The 16,671-nt window shown below is 41.4% G+C and overlaps 1 protein-coding gene across 6 annotated transcripts in view; it reads left to right on the forward strand.

Annotated features, from left to right (window-relative positions):
* Positions 1–16,671, forward strand: part of BACH2 (BTB domain and CNC homolog 2) — a 234,676-nt gene that overhangs the window by 142,759 nt on the left and 75,246 nt on the right. For 5 of the 6 annotated variants that reach the window (XM_082216843.1, XM_082216845.1, XM_082216842.1 and 2 more), the window contains one exon: positions 12,505–12,659. The gene's annotated coding sequence lies outside the window, so the exon portion shown is untranslated. Of the gene's footprint in view, positions 1–6,711; positions 6,737–12,504; positions 12,660–16,671 lie in introns of those variants that run through there. The other variant, XM_082216847.1, reaches the window with a different exon arrangement.

A 16,671-nucleotide genomic window follows, 5' to 3' on the forward strand; every position in this document is an offset into this window, starting at 1 on the left:
GAAAACAAAATAAAAGTGTTTTGCACTGCATGATTATATTGAACTGTGTGGTCTGCCTGACCTGACAACCAGACTAGACTTTATATTTAGCCCGTGGAGGCAGCTGCTTGAAACAGCCTACACATGATGACATATCCTTGCCATCACCATAACATGTAACACTTCTTTACATGATTCTTCCATCTAACGTACAGATTCCACTTCAGTCTGGCCCGGTAATGTTGGCGGCTTGTGTGTGGAGAGTCAGAACATGAAGTAGGTGGAAAAATTGCACAAAGAGTAATGCTTCATATTAACTGTGACAGAATGTCACCATGTATAGACCATTATTTGAGCAATGTGTGGAGTAGACATCACTATACTGGCAACCCAAGGAGAGAAGAGCACCTGTGATATGCTTAGATCACCTTTCCCAATAATTCAGTAGTAGACTTGTCTAAAAAGGAGTATCCTTAGTCTTTCTTTCTTTCTTTCTTTCTTTCTTTCTTTCTTTCTTTCTTTCTTTCTTTCTTTCTTCAGGTTTTAAAACTTGGTTTAGTGGTAGTGGACTAGAATACATGGGTGTAAATTACAGTTTCTTGATGTATTTGAGCTGAAACATTTGCTATTCACAGCCTAATCTGTCTTGTGGGGTTTTTGAGAGGGGACAATCGTATATGGCTGCCCAGCACTACTTGAAGGAAGGGTGGGATAAAATTGTTCCATTAAAAAAACAAATAGATGTTTTATTTCAGTATTCTGTTATACCTAACTTCAAAGTACAGAGGTATCTCGGGTTAAGAACTTAATTTGTTCTGGAGGTCTGTTCTTAACCTGAAACCATTCTTAACCTGAGGTGCCACTTTAGCTAATGGGGCCTCCCACTGCTGCCACGCCGGCACCACGCTCCTAGAGAGTTGTCCTGCATCGCTTCTCTCCCCATCGTTTACTATAGCCTGATAAACTGGCTGCTGTTATGTGACAACTGATGGAAGGAGAAGCCTGGCTTCTCAGCAGACTTGTTACAGCCCTGAAGTAATTAATGGCTGCTGCAAGCTGAGTTGGAAAAGGAGCCTGATAGAGATTCTACCTTTTTAAAAAATCTACTTGCTTGTTTAAGCAAAAAGCTTCTTACAGTTGTCTCATGAAACACTATGTTTAAAGAGACATGCAGATGCAGTATTAAATGTATACAGTGATTTTATTATCACTACATCATCATCATCTAATGGGCAAGTTCAATGCTGCCAGGTTTATATGCAGTCTTCAAAATCTGCAACATTTGCAGCCACGCAAACCTATTCAAGTTTTCATGTAAATCTAAATATGCTAAATGGGCCTTATTCCCAGGTAAATTTGTACAGGATGGCAGCCTTACTGCATATGTTTCCTAGAAAATCTAATATTACACAAAGGGCAACTTGCATACATATGTCCTTTATTATTCCACAGTCATAATACCATGTGTGAGACACAAGGGTACATTTGAATTAATATAATTTCTTTTTCTTGGATATGGTTTTCTCTGCATTCCTGAGCAGGTCCCATTTTGTTTTTCATTTAATGAGCTGTAAAGATAAACTGTAATTCTGAGCCAAGTTGAAGAATTACAGATTTCCATTCCAACAGCCCTTGCAGATAGAGTAGTCTTTGTTTTTCCAATCACTCCCAAACATTCTTGGGGTTGTTGTTTTTAAGTTTTAACTTAAAGGATTTTTGCCTTGATCCAGCTCTATTTGCAGGTAAAATTGGTATTAACATGTGACCACTTGTGCCAGAATGTTAGTGGGAATGAATAACTGAATGTCATTGAAAGGTGCTTTTCTAAACCTCAGGCTTCAGCATTGCAACCAGCGTTTCTTAACAAGAAGTCTCTGGAAAATTTGCTATGACTACAAGTAGTTATGATGGATCTCTATTATAGTCTACTCCAGAATGGCAAATTTGTGGCCTTCCAAGAAGTGTCTGGCTTACAACTTCCATCAGCCCCAGCCACCATGGCTGGAGTAATGGGAGTTGTTAACCAATATCATCTGCAGCGTCTTGGGCAAACTATCATTTGCTTCCTTTTTAACCAGGAATGGAGGCTCATAGTGACTGGCCCAAGTTCACTCTTGTCTCCCAAGTCCCAGTACAACAGCCTAACCAGTACCCCCCACTGGTTCACACTGACCAAAGTTGGGGTGGGCAGGGAGTATAGCTTATCTAAAACAAATAAGAGACCCAGAAAACAGATTTCTAAAGTCATCAAGCACCTGCTTTATGAAGACAGCATTCTTTCAGATATTAGAAGCTAAATTTCTGTCTTTCCCCCCCAGTAGTTCAGTAAAGCAATCTTTTGCTTATTTCTGTCCCTTTGTAAATTGAGTAGTACCATTTTTCTTTTTAAGTTAGCTCACTAGTTTTTTTCTCTTGCTCTTGTCAAATTCTCTTCTGTCTTTGTTCTTCTCCATTTAAAAGATGTTGCAAAATGAACTACATTTGGTATACATTTTGCTTCTTTGCTCTACCATTGAACAATTGCAGAATATTTAGATGTAGTTTGAATGCCACCCATTGGTGCACAGAATGTGCCCTTCAGAAAGATTCGTGCTGTCTGCAGCTTTCAAACTATGCTCAAGTTCCACCTTATTTTTGACCAAGGTTCATCAGAAGCCTGCAATGTTGCATTCTCAGCTGACTGTGTGTGTGTTTTGCGCTTTCCCCTTAATTATGATTGGCTTTTTATAATCCTGCCCTCTTCCAACTTTCCCCCATCTCTGCAGTTGTTGTTTTTTTGAACCAGTTTATATGTTTACAATTGCTCTACTTCAATTGAAACATTTAAAGGAAGATTTCTGGAGCTTATGACATCCCACAGAAGTCATTAGTTATCATGGCTCTCTCTCACCATGAGTGGGAACCACATTTCTGACTTCACACATGAACAACTAATCTCTCTCAGAATAAGTATATTTTGAAGAATTCTGGAGGTTTTTGGCTGTGCTAAAGAATAAAAACCAGGGGAAAAATGGATTTGTGTTGCTGTTCCAGATAAGAGGAGCTAGCTGTAAAGGAACAGGTCACCAAATCACCACCATGCAATTCAGCCTTCTATCTGAAGTCCATTGCCTGCTTTTTAAAACTGATTCCCCCTCAGTTATAAGTGAAATTGTATCTAATAATGCTATGTGTGTAGTATGTCATACTAGAGAAAATATATGCAGAGATTGGGAGTCTGCAGGTACTATTTATGTTTTCATTAAATCTCTGTTATTTCTTTGACTTCTCACACAGGAATCCCTGTCAGGAAATATTGAGTCAGATATCAGTTTCTTAATTTAAACAAATGCTATAGCCTAGTCAGGTGCCAAAAACCTTATACTCATGAACACACCGCATCTCAAAACTGTAATTTAAAATTAATTGCAGGCAATATCAATCCAGGGCTTTCAGTCCAATCATTTCATCACCACAGTTAATTAGCTGGATACCTGAAAGACTTCCAAACACCAGCCAAGAAGGTGCCTCCTTTGCATTAAGGATGCATAAAAACCAAGGGAAGAGTAAAAATCAAAAATTCTCTTCTTTCTTCACAAGCAGCTCTTTAAATGTGTGCCTATTCCCCACCTCCTCTAGGTCAGTCTACTTGCGTTGTTCTTCCAAGGCTTTGTTGCAGTTCTTTCCCTCAATGTTCTCAAAGCTGTAGCAAACACAACTGGAACGACAACCCTCTTTCCAATCCACCTGCTGTTCCTTTGTCTCACCAAACATCATCTCAAGCTATCCCCTCTGCTATGACATCAATACATCCTGATCCAATGAAGGAATCTGCATTTGGATATAGATTGAGATGCGTGAACAAAAGTGTGTTGATGAAAACCATTAGAGGTTGGTGCTGCAAGCATTGCGAGTATTGCTCACTTGGCTCCTTAACACTGCGTGTTGCTGCCAGTTACTGAGAGGGGGAGAAGCAAACCAGTGGGGAGCTTGGCGTAGCGCAGGCTTAGCAGAGTCAATCCAGTACTCCTGCTGCCACTCCTGAGCTGAGCTCCCCATCACCTCTCTCTCTTGGTAACCAGCAGGGACACATGGTGTTGGGAGACAAGGTGAGCAATACCACCTTACTGACCACTACTGGTAATAATCCTAGCACCTTGATCATAGGCATCACATGGAGTTAATTGTTACTGTGTTGGATTTATTCGAACTGCCAAAGCAATGGGGCTTAAACTTTCTACCATTAAGAAATTTCCACATGCTGTGTGTCTGCCAGAGAACCACATGGAACTCCTTCAAGTTGCAGAGGGTTCAGGAACTGATTCTAGAATGATCAAATGGGATGCTTGCCAGACATGTTAAGCCCCTCTCTCTCTCTCTCTCTCTCTCTCTCTCTCTCTGTGTGTGTGTGTGTGTCTATTAAGAACGGGCTCTATCATGCAGCCAACCATTCCCTGTTGCCACCTGTTCCAGGGAACAAAATAGGTACAGGTATGCTGTTGTTTAGGAAAGGTTGGTCACCAGTTCTGACCTCAACACTGGCAGTGTTGACATTCTCTTTTAAAGTTGCACTGGGCTAGAGTCTCATGACAAGCCTTCAGCTTCATGTGGAGATTTGTAGGTTGATGCCACCATGAACTCATTACCACAACACATGTCTGTAGTGCTACATATTTCCTAGTGGGTGTAAAGCATTTTTCATACAGCACACTTGAAGCTGAGTGACTTCTTTTTTTGGATAAAATACAGTACATGTGCTCCTGTTTAACATCGGGGTGGAAATCAGTCACTACCTCCTAAAAGATTTCTCTGAATTTTTCATTCTTGTCAGAAAGAGACTTTAGTGTGGGGCTTTAAAGACTAAATTTTCATTTTGATGGAAACTTGTGAAGGAATACAGTAATCTCTCTCTCCCTTTCTTTCATTCCCTCTCTCTCTCTCTCTCTCTCTCTCTCTCTCTCTCTCTTTTACACCAGAAAGCCAAACTTGGACTTGGTATCCAATTCTAGAGATAGTCTCTGTCACAATTGCCATCATTCATATTCTCTCCCTCTCTCTCGTATTAAAGTATGATTCACAATGTCAATGCATAAGCAAAATCTGACTCTGAGGTATGTTTTCTTCAATTAAACAGATTTGGGAGCACGTGTGGAATTATATGGTTTTGTTTATCCACGAGTTTTTAAAACGTCAACAGTAGGTAAATAAAAGAAATAAACAAAACCCCAAATTGAGTCAGTATTGGTTATTAATAGAGAAAAGTAATTGATGACTCAAGCATTCAATGCTATGGAAGTTTCCGAGTTTCGGTTTCATGTTAGGTTCTTTTTAGGAATAGTTTTTGTTTTATAGTTGAAGTAAGATTTGTGTTCTACATCACTGCTCAGTCAGAAAAGCAGTAATAAGCTTGGGCAGAAGACTGCTTTGGATCTGTGTAATAAAAGTAGTCCAGCTAATAGGATGAAGTAGATGACGTATAGATCTTTCCCTTTACAATTATAACTGGGGAAATTTGTATCTATATTTTCATTTGTTAAAGAAACAACTGAGTCAAACTGTAGCACTTGCTGAGTTTCCTTTATTAGTCATTTCAGTCAGGGTGTATGTTAAATTGGTGAGTCAGAAGCTGAGATGCAAAATATGTTTCTGAATGACAGACAGAAACAAAACACAACTTTGAAAAAACAAGTGCATTATATTTATTATTGCTCGTTCATTGGTAGTCTAAAATGCACTGGACGTCAGCAGTCCCATAGATTCCTCTTAGTAAAACCCATCCAGTCCTGCTGCAACTATGGGGGGCGGGGGCGGGGAGGGAGGAAACTGAAGTTGGAACTGTCTGGCACATCTAATTTTTGGATTGGAGAACAAATTCCTAGTGAATGATTTCACTGCCTGTAGTGCTGTCTGATTCAGTTACGGCATTTGATGAGACTTGTTGGAAGTATTTGCAAAGACAGGATGTTACTACATTTGAGGTCATATAATTGTTGTTGTTTTAAATATGTGCTTTGCATTCATGGCATTGAATTCAGTGACTTAACAGTCCCGTCCTTAAGGTACTCCACCTGCTCAAACCTGAGCCAGCAAAACACTCCGAGGATTGGAGCATAAGGCTTGTGTGTACTATTGCGATTTTTCTGTGCTAAGTCTGAATTTGATTTAGCTTTAGCCTGCAGGAGGCATGCAGCATCTCAATTAACTCAATCTCAGGATCCCTGTATTCACCAGCAGAGCTACTAGTGTAAATAGTATTTGCAAAGCTTTTACCTGTCACATCTGGAGGAGAAGCAAATGTTACTACTAACAGATGACACCTAACATATCTAACATCTAACAAATAATGCATGGTGTTGGCAATCCTAAACAACTGTATGTGTTTGGCCATGGTTGGCATATCTGGACCCTCTGATTTCTTTTCCCATTCTTTTATTGCTTTTGCCTGTCCCACCTAGCACCTAAGTGGCTGCTTGCATCAGTGAGCCATGCCACTCTTCTGTGTAGTTGGAGGGGAAACACTGCAGCAATGTTGCTTGTTCCTAATGTAAAAGAATGTATAAAGCTTGGGATTGAGTTACATGAGAAACTGCTTTGCCTCTTTCTTATTATTATTTAAATTTATATCTTGCCCTTCCTTGAAAAGGGTGGCAAACACAGCAGTGATAAAGCAATATGGCAAACACAACAGGCACCCATTGTTTGTACTTCATGGAAACAAGTGAGGACATTTTTGTTTTGAGAAACTTTTCCAGTTGGCTGTTTTTGTTTCCTTTTAAAGGTCTGTGCTTTGAGTATTTGTTATTATTTTAATCTATCTTTAGTTGTTTTCTAACCTATTTTTAGTTGTTTGTATGTAGCTTATGTGAAAGACGATTCATAAGGATGGTGGTGATGGTTTGAGGTTGATATATGACAAAATGCAGGTAGATTGTGAGACTCTTAATCTCAGGGTTGTGGGTTTGAGCCCCACTTTGGGCAAAACGATTCCTGTATTGCAGGTGGTTGGACTAGATGACCCCTTGTTCCTTCCAACTCTAAAATTATCTGATTCTATGAAATGCTTACACAAAGATGCATGAATAAAACCAAGTATAGCTATTTTAGCACAAAGCACTCCTAATTTATCAGGAGGGGCCCTCTACAAGCCCTTGGATCCATCTTGTGCAGGTATAGGCTTCAGTAAACTGCCATATAGACAAGTCCTAAATAGTATCTTGCAGATTTTTATAGACACACGAGTGAGAAACTTGACATCAGTATATTTTCCTATCTCTTGTAGAGAATGTCTCTGCTCCAGTGTTAGAAAGTCCCATTGTTCTAGGTGCATTTTGTGACAGGGAATTTCATTATGGTGAGCAGTTTCTGAGCTCTGGGCACCTAAGATTTCAGATTAAAACTGCAGAGTGGAAGGAAAGGAGGACCTTTTTCTGCCTCCCCACTTCCAGCTACGCTCTGAAGACTGGAGAAGAGACCCTTTTGAGAATATTAGGGGGGTGGGCAAGGGAAGGACTAGACCATGTGAAAAATGAACATAATATTTTAGCTGCAGTTCATTCATTTTCAGCTTTATATTCTTGTTATAAAAAAGCGCGCCTACACATTCCGTAGCACCCATAATCTAGGTTTAAGGTGCTGTTTAGCTCTTAGCTTTCACATCTCAGTTTCCAACACTTCTCTACTCCTGAGGCAGCACGTCTTTGTGTAAAGGGATGTTTATTTCTGGAAAGGGAAGGGGGAAACCAGGGCATTACACTTGAATTAAGTGTATGAAATTGCAATGAATTAAACAGGGCAATGTGTTTTTAAAATGAAATATGCAAATTTCTTCTAGTAGTGTTGGAATCTATGGATTTGATTTTGGTCTTTAGGTGTGTTTCCCCGCCCCTTTGCTTAGGTGTGCTATTTCCCTGTGCAAGCTAAGCCAAGCCAAGCACAGACACAAGTATCAAACAACATTCCATGCTCCCACGACTCTAGGGAGGGCCTGTGTTTCAAAAACAATTAAGAAGTAATATACATGGAAGTGGGAAGATTAGAAGGGAGGGGAGCAGAGAAAGGTTTCTTACAGAGGTACAGCCATGCGTTGAGCACCAGCCCTTACTATGCAAATTTAGGCAGGTTTCCCTGCTGCTGTGTCTTGTGCAAGCGCAGTCCAACTTTCAGGAGAAACTGCTGCTGTGCATCTGCTGTCAACAAGACTTTCCATGCATCCTATGCTGCCTAAGGACAGAGCTCCAGTTTTATGGCACTCTTGGCCTGACCCACATGCTTTTGGTATTCATGGATACAGTGGTACCTCTGGTTACGAACGCTTCTGGTTATGCACGCTTCAGGTTACGAGTTCCGCTAAGCTGGAAGTAGTTGCTCCTGGTTGCGAACTTTGCCCTAGGATGTGAGCGGAAGTCGCACGCCAGAGGCACGCATGCAGCGGGAGGCGCCATTAGCGAAAACGTGCCTCAGGATAAGAACGGTTTCAGCTTAAGAACGGACCTCCAGAATGAATTACTGTAAGTTCGCAACCAGAGGTACCATTGTATGTGATACAATATATGCGTACACAAAGCAGAGCCAATAGGGTGATTCACTTCTTCACCCACAGCTGCCCCATACCCCTTAATTTTGAACATTTCTATCTAGATAAAATGTAAATAGTTTATTGCTTCAATTAACTTGGAATTCCAAATAGTTGTTGGCAGGGGCGGACCTGCATTTTTGGGGCCCTGAAGCTTGAACTGGGGCCCCCTTTGCAACCAGCAACAAAGTTTGGGTAACCACTGTTATCTTCTTCAGTGGGTTTGTTCCTTGACAGATCACCACATTAAAAGAAAAGAAAAAAGGTACTACTTCTTAGATTTTGATTAAAATTGCTGCATTGGATTATCTCACATATCTAAGTCACTGGTGTGAATAAAAAATTATTATGCCTTATAGTTTTTGAGGTATAGCTCAGTTGGTAGAGCATGAGACTCTTCATTTCATGGTCATGGTTTCGAGCCCCACTTGGAGTGAAATATTCCTGCATTGCAGGAGGTTGAACGAGATGATCCTTTTGACTAAAGATACCTGGGATCTTCTGCATGCAAAGTATGTATTCTGCAGCAAACTGTGACCAGTTCCTCAAATATAGCGATACAGGAACATTGGAAGCTGACTTATATCAGGTCAGCCCAGTGTTGCCCGCTCTGACTGGCAGAAGCTCTCCAGGGTCTCAGGCAAAGCCTGTGCATTTTGAAATACCCGGACACCTTTACCTTTTGGAGTGGGCGGGGCAGTTGAAATTCTGGGTTAACTATTCAGTTGTCTTCTGCTGGGCTGCCAAGAATTTTAAAGGGATCAAGTTGCCCCCCCCAAAAAAAAAGTTGTTGTTTTTTGTTTTGGCACTTCCATTTCTAACTTCAATCCAGGAAAAAGAACTTTTTGGCTTCAAAATTTCCAGGCCTGCTATTCCTCAAAATGAGGTTAAGCATAGAATGTGCCAAACATTTCCTCAAATGCAGTTTAGTACAGAAAGGAATTCAAAAGTTTGCAACTTGTTTTGACTAAGTTTAGGGAAGTGACCTGATCCATTTAAACTAAAAACTAAGCAGGGTCCTATTATATACTTGCTAAGCCTTCCCCCAATGTGTCTGTAAGCAGTTCCAGCTAGAGCTGAGATTTTTTATTTGGTCACATGAGCTAAGTGAACTCTTGGAGACACACACACAGTGTGTGTGTGTGTGTGTGTGTGTGTGTGTGTGTGTGTGTTCATTCTACATATGTTCAGTCAGTGACCTTCGTCTGAGGAACTCAGGGATTTTTACAGCCTTTCCCCACCTTAAGATACCTGTTTGAATTTCTGTGTGTTCAGAATAAGGTTATAAAAGCATAGGGATGGTGCTACTAGAGGGAAAATTACATGGGTGTGGTATATCTCGGTGGTCCTACTTCACCAGTAAGGAGGAAGACGGAGAATCTGTCCATTAGATCATAGTTGTAGCAATTGAAGCAGTGTCTTTCCCCTTAACTTTAGGGAACTTCCTGTAGTAGTCCGTGCTCTGGCCTGCAGGACTTTAAAGCCAGAACCGTGTCTTTAGCACAAATTGATAGCAGTGAAGTTCAGAAAGAATTTGGTGGTTTGGAGGCTTTGTGGAGAGCTCCAGGTAGAAGCTGAATTGCTGCATTTTTGAGCTAGTTGAAGTTCCTTTGTGGTTTTTAAGGTCAGCCCAACATACACTGCATTTTACAAGCCAAGTCATGTGTATTGTTGCAAACCAGTATTATTTAAAATATAGGAACAGTAATCCTTGCTTTGTCTTAAAGGGATGTTGTGAAGCATCTTAAGATGATATATGTGAGATGCTCTGAGCATTTGGAGTGCCCTATATAAATGTGCATTGCTGCTTGAAAGGACGCTCTCTACTTATGCCATCTTCTGCTTTATTGTGTTTTGTTTTTAAAGTGTCTCATTTCCACTTCATTAATTCTAATTTCTGCTTGAGTTCATTCAGGCTGAAACAGAAATCACAGTCCATACCATGGTGATCTTGCAACATTTGAAGCAATCAGTATTGCTGGTTTAGTGCATAACTTTCAGAAGTCATGGTAGTTTCTGGAGCAGGTCTAATCAGCAAGTGATGGGTTGTTCAAGGAAGAAGGGGGCAGAATTAGAAGCCTGTTCTGGTGAAAGATAATGCTTTTTCTTCCACCCCGTCCCACTCCTCTTCAGCAATTTCGTTCTTCCAGATTATTTTCCCAAACAAGTAGCCTCCAGCTGTGGCAGAATAGCCTCAAGGCAGAACACACATCTTAAACAATGTTTCTGCCAAACCAAACTCCTTGTTTGTTTGTTTGTTTGTTTGTGTGTGTGAGTGATTGCATTTGGAGCAGCAGACATGGGTAGATAGATGAGCATTGCTTTCTAGAGATTTGTGGGAAGCCTATTCTCTATACTCAGTTTTGTTGACCTATGAACTACATCTACAACTACCTCCATGAGCATATAGCTGCATTCTGTTGTGCCGACCTTGTTTGTGTGGCTTGGAGTGTGAAGGCAATGCAGGAAAAGGATTCATATATACTTGGGTGGAGGTGTGTTACATCAAATCTTGATCAATGGGAGTATGTTCTGCTTGTGTCTGTTGTTGTTTTTTTTGGTGTGTGTAACGAAATTATTTCTATTAGTCATTCCCACATTTCAGAATAAGAATAGCTGTATAAAACAGAAGCATGGGATGGAGTTAAGACTAGACACAGATGTTTAGCAATGCATTAGGACAAGGTTAGATTACAACTTACCCTAGCCTGACCCCTGAGCAGAGAAATTCCTGCTTTCATTTTATAGGTCATGTGTTAAACTTAATACGCTCTGGCTCACTCAGTGTAGTGTAAGGATATCTGGGGAACACAGGGAGAGAAATAGAGAGTGAGACATTTGCAGAAACGGAATGAAATGTGTGGAATGCAGTCCCAGGCTTCTACAGCAGTGAACATCAATCACACCTTCCAAGAACAGGGTGGACCTCGTTCTCACTGAGGTGGCAAAGTTATGTTTGGGCTCTGCCACGTCAAGACTGTCCCGTGCTATGAAATGGCCACCCACTGAAAAAGAAAAAGGTGTGTACATCTAGATATCTGGCATGCCAGAAAGAAGCCTTGGCTAGAATCTTCTTCCCTGAATCCTTGTGCTTGAATCTTGCTTGTGGGTTGCCTACAAGCCTCCGGGCAGCTAGCGTGAGAACAGAATGCTGGACTAGATGGGCTATTGGCCTGATTCAGCAGGGCTGCTCTTATGTTTTTGTGTTAGCTTTCACATAAAGCCTGGAGTGAAACAGCAGAGACATCTGGACTAGGCCACAGACTTTCCCATCATGTCTCAAGTTTCTCCCACCTCCATTCCAACCTTCCTCCCAGAACAATTGTAATTTGACTGGAAAAAGCAAATGGGGCTCTGTTATGACAAACACACACACTACTACTTTTGCTACACATGGACTTGTTGATATGTGCTTTTCATCTTTCTCTACAAATTATTTAAGATTTTTACCATCCAGGTAGAACTTGAGTTCTGTATTTATTGAGAATGGTTTATGCAGGCTCTCTGCCCCACCTTACTTTATAGATTGGCAGACAATAGTAGATGACCCAGTGTACAAGGCACTATGTTCCATGCTTACAGAAAGTAATTTCATCTTTGTGGTTTTCTGTGGTGCATCAAAGACAGGTTATGTGCCTGTACAGAACAGCATTTGGAATCATTTATGTAGGCCACAAATGACTAACACAGGTAGGTATAACTAGACAAGCAAATTTTTAAAGAAATGTTAGCTGGGCTAGTAATTTTTGTGGATTTGTGTGTGTGAGAGAGAGAGACTCTGGCTTTGCTCATTATCAGAACATCCTGAGAATGCTTATTGATTGGCTCATTTCTTTAATGCCACTGAAGAACAGAAGCTCAATGTATAGCTTTTAATTCATTATGAGATTATAAAATTTTGTAGGGGAAAGGGGATGCTTGTGCCAATGCAAACCTGTTTTCTCAAATGTGTCCTGATATTTTGTTATGTTTAGGTTGCCACCAGAGAAGTTGAGCTGCCAGAAGCTTGCCCTGTGAATCTTCAGGCGTTCTTATCTTAATGGATTGCTGTAACCTACTAATCTCTCCATTTGTCCACTTCCCTGTTTCGTGAGAATATTAGCCAGCACAGATCCTGGGAAAGTTACATGTAAGTCCTGCTTTTGATTCCTATTTCATCAAAAACAAAACAAAAAAACTATGCAAAGAAGTGGGGTTTTTTTCCCAACTGGTGGAGGGGGGGGGGATCCATATGGCACTTGTTAAATCATCCTAAAAGCTGTAATTCGTCAGATAACATTAGACTGTGAATAAATTGATCTTGAAGTACTTATTGTCTCTTTAAAAACTAAATGGAGAATGTAATTTTGTCAATTTGTGGGCTTCCTAAGTATGTTTTCTGCCACAGCTGAACTTGTCACAAAGTACTTTATAAATAGCTTAGGCTTTTTTAGCTTAGGCTTTTTTCTCAAAAGTAGGCTAAGTTGATGTGGTGTGTGTTTGTGCATATATATGCGCAAAACAGGGTAATATTTCAGTTGAGGGGTGGAGAGGTTGTACTGATAAATCACTTCTCAGAATCAGCCTACAGATTCAGCCAGACATCTCTCTCTCCCCCCCCCCCCAATAAAAAATACAGTGTGGCAACTCCTGCATTTCAGTACCCAAGTATTGGCATTTTGGGGAAATCAGGGTTTTCGAAGCTTCCAAAATATACAGAGCTAGCTACATGGCAGATTCCTGGTTACTTATTTCTGTGCAAGTAGCTAGTGTGTGTTAACAGAAGAAACTAGTTGCTTGAATCTATCCCTAATGAAACAGTTGCATATAAAATGTGTACCACGTAAACACACTAGATGGATGCCTTTGGTAGCACACTTCAAATGGTGCTTAGGTTATTATTCCGAAGCAAAATCATAAAGTAGGAATTTAGGAACTCACATACTCTGGTGACTTCCAATGTGTCTTTCTTGCTGCATAAATACAGAGTGCGCCCCAGGATTTTCTGGCACATCTCAGAGAGTTCTGAAGGTAACTGTTGATTCACATGAGATTTCTCTTACTCTGACTGCTCTAGGGTATCAAGAAACTTCCGGCTAGCCTTGAGCTGGGCTAGAGGATGAACGCTTCCCAACATCATGCCTAGTGATGCCTACTCAGAAACATTATGCCTCTATATACCAATTGCTAGGGAAGAACAGCAGAAGAATACTATTGCACACATGCCCTGCTTTGTGGGCTTTCTGTAGCTGTCTGGTTAGCCACTGAGAGAACAGAATGCTGTGCTGGATAAGCCTGTGGTCTGATTTCCTCAGGATTCTTGTCCTCTTTCTGTTTTCTGCTTTTGTTTTTGCTTTCTTGGTGACAAGGGCTGTATTTCTTGGTGATGCCGGGGCTGAATTTGATGCAGTGACTGTTGCTCCACGTGCTTTTCAACATAGAACTGCCCCAGTCAGGGCAAATGGAGGACATGGGCGGGTATAGAACCTCCCTTCATTTCTGCCTTTGTACCTTGCAACTTTTCAAGTGCTTTTCTTATTTTCTCTTCGAGCTGTTGACAACTCATCTGATGGGCTTTTGAGAGCAGAATAATATGAGGGTGTGTTTTAAAATTAGACAGTGCTGTTTGTTATTCAGGAGGAGCAGTACTAAGATAACATGCCTCTGCGGATCTGAGAATCATATGGCCCTGCGTATTTTACCAGTATCAGCCTGGAGTTCTCCCACTGTTTCCAACCAGTGAATACATGTCTTATACAGTGGACGCTCGAGTTGTGAACATGATCTGTGTGGGAGGCACATTTGCAACCCGCAGCATTCTCAACCCTCAGCGCCGCGTCTGCGCACATGTGGGTTGCGATTCAGCGCTTCTGCACATGTGCAAAGCTCGATTTAGTGTTTCTGTGCATGCACGAACGCTGAAACCCGGAAGTAACCCATTCTGGTACTTCCGGGTTCTGCGCAGTGCGCAACCCGAAAACACACAACCTGAAGCATCTGTAACCCGAGGTATGACTGTACTGGGTTATGCCATCTGTCTATGCATCCCAGCATTGTCTACTCTGATTGGCAGTCGTATTCCAGTCAGCCTTAGATTCACTTCAGCTGGTACCTGACCCTTTTAGCTAAAGATGTGGGGGATTCAACTTAGGCCCTTCCACATGGAAAGCACATGAGATATGACCCCTCTACTGCTTAATTTCCAGAGCTGACTTGAATTTTGGGGCGCTGTTTTGAAATTGCTTACGTCTGCATGCTTTACCACATTCCTGTACGAGCCGTGCAACCTGTAATAATCCATTTGTAACGTACGTAATCCACTTCAAATGGACTGTTACAAGGACAAAATAACCCTCTGGCCCTCTCTTCTCCAAATGGATCTTGAGAGCAAAGGGCTTCCCCATAAAGCCAGTGAAAAGCATTATGTTCCATTCATACAATCCAAAACTTTGAAAATCAAAATAGCTGGCGAGGAACATCAACGCTGCTGGTATTCACACTCCACATTCTTTCGCCTGCTCATAATTACTAGAAAGTGCTCTCGCACTGAACTGTCAGACAACAGGCAACAGCGTTGATCACACACCGCTTTATGTATGTCCTACATGTGGATGAATGGTAGGACACAAACCAATGGCTTCAAGTTACAAGAAAAGAGATTCTGATTAAACATCGGGAAGAACTTTGACCGTAAGAACTGTTCAACAGTGAAACAGACTCCCTTTATGCTGCACCCTTAATTTGGTACTTTTATACTCCACTCTTTCTCATAAAGCAGGGTACCTGCCTCTACTACCACCCATTTTGTCCTCATAACAACCATGTTATGGTTAAAGGAAGCACTTCTGTTGTGCAGTGGGTCAGTGCGTCCGCCTGTGAACCATTGCAGGGTGCTGAATTTGATGACCCTTGGGGTCCCTTCCAACTCTACAATTCTGTGAATGATGTTGTTAAATAAAATGATAGTGTACCATTGGACAATCGAATAAAAGGAAGGATATGCCTTATACTATGGACAGGAAGATTGTACCATTGAGCTCCATGTTCAGTGTTAGCTCCCTGCTTGAAAGGTTTTGCTTAGGAGCATGTGTCAAAAGAGGGAGAAGGGGAACAAGAAAAGTCAAGCCATCCATGAGAGAAAATTTGAAACTTTTGTGTGTGTGTTAGTGTCCCTGCCTCCAGACAGCTCGTCATTTCATTCCTATTTTGACCACATGGACAAAAAGCCTAAATTGATGGAGCATGACTTAACATTGCCCATCCTATTCTCATAGAATCATAGAGTTGGAATAGACCACAAGGGCCCTGCCAAGCAGGAAACACCATCAGAGCACTCCTGACATATGGTTGTCAAGCCTCTGCTTAAAGACCTCCAAAGAAGGAGACTCCACCACACTCCTTGGCAGCAAATTCCACTGTCGAACAGCTCTTACTGTCAGGAAGTTCTTCCTAATGTTTAGGTGGAATCTTCTTTCTTGTAGTTTGGATCCATTGCTCCGTGTCCGCTTCTCTGGAGCAGCAGAAAACAACCTTTCTCCCTCCTCTATATGACATCCTTTTATATATTTCAACATGGCTATCATATCACCCCTTAACCTCCTCTTCTCCAGGCTAAACATGCCCAGCTCCCTTAGCCGTTCCTCATAAGGCATCGTTTCCAGGCCTTTGACCATTTTGGTTACCCTCCTTCTTTCCAACCCTGCTTTGCCTGTATGACCTATGTGTCCCAGTGTAGTCACTGTTTATTGTATTTGCTTTCATTCTACTGTGGCTCTTATATTTATCAAGGTTTGTGAACCTCAGACCTTATGGCCAAATGTGGCCCTCTAGGCTTTCCAATCTAGCTCTCAAAACACACCTTACTGACCCTGCTTTGTATCCCAAGTGCTTTGCTTGGCTGGAATGTGCCTTAAACTCCCACAAGAGATTTCTGACAGTGTTGGTGATTGTGTTGTTTTTGAAGGAAGGAGCGAAAGTGAACTAGAGTCAAGGAGAGAGACAACAGTGTTCTAGTAGCAGCTTGCAAGCATGGGAATGAGGACAGCTTAAATCCACAATGTGAAAATATTGGAGCACAGCTCAAGGCAACTGTAGAAAGCTTTGAAACACAAAGTATAGGTTGGCAAAATCCCATGCGCATTGGTGCAGTTTGCTGATAAGCT

Source organism: Podarcis vaucheri (genome assembly GCF_965113315.1).
Source record: "Podarcis vaucheri genome assembly, chromosome: 3".
Classification (NCBI taxonomy): domain Eukaryota; kingdom Metazoa; phylum Chordata; class Lepidosauria; order Squamata; family Lacertidae; genus Podarcis; species Podarcis vaucheri.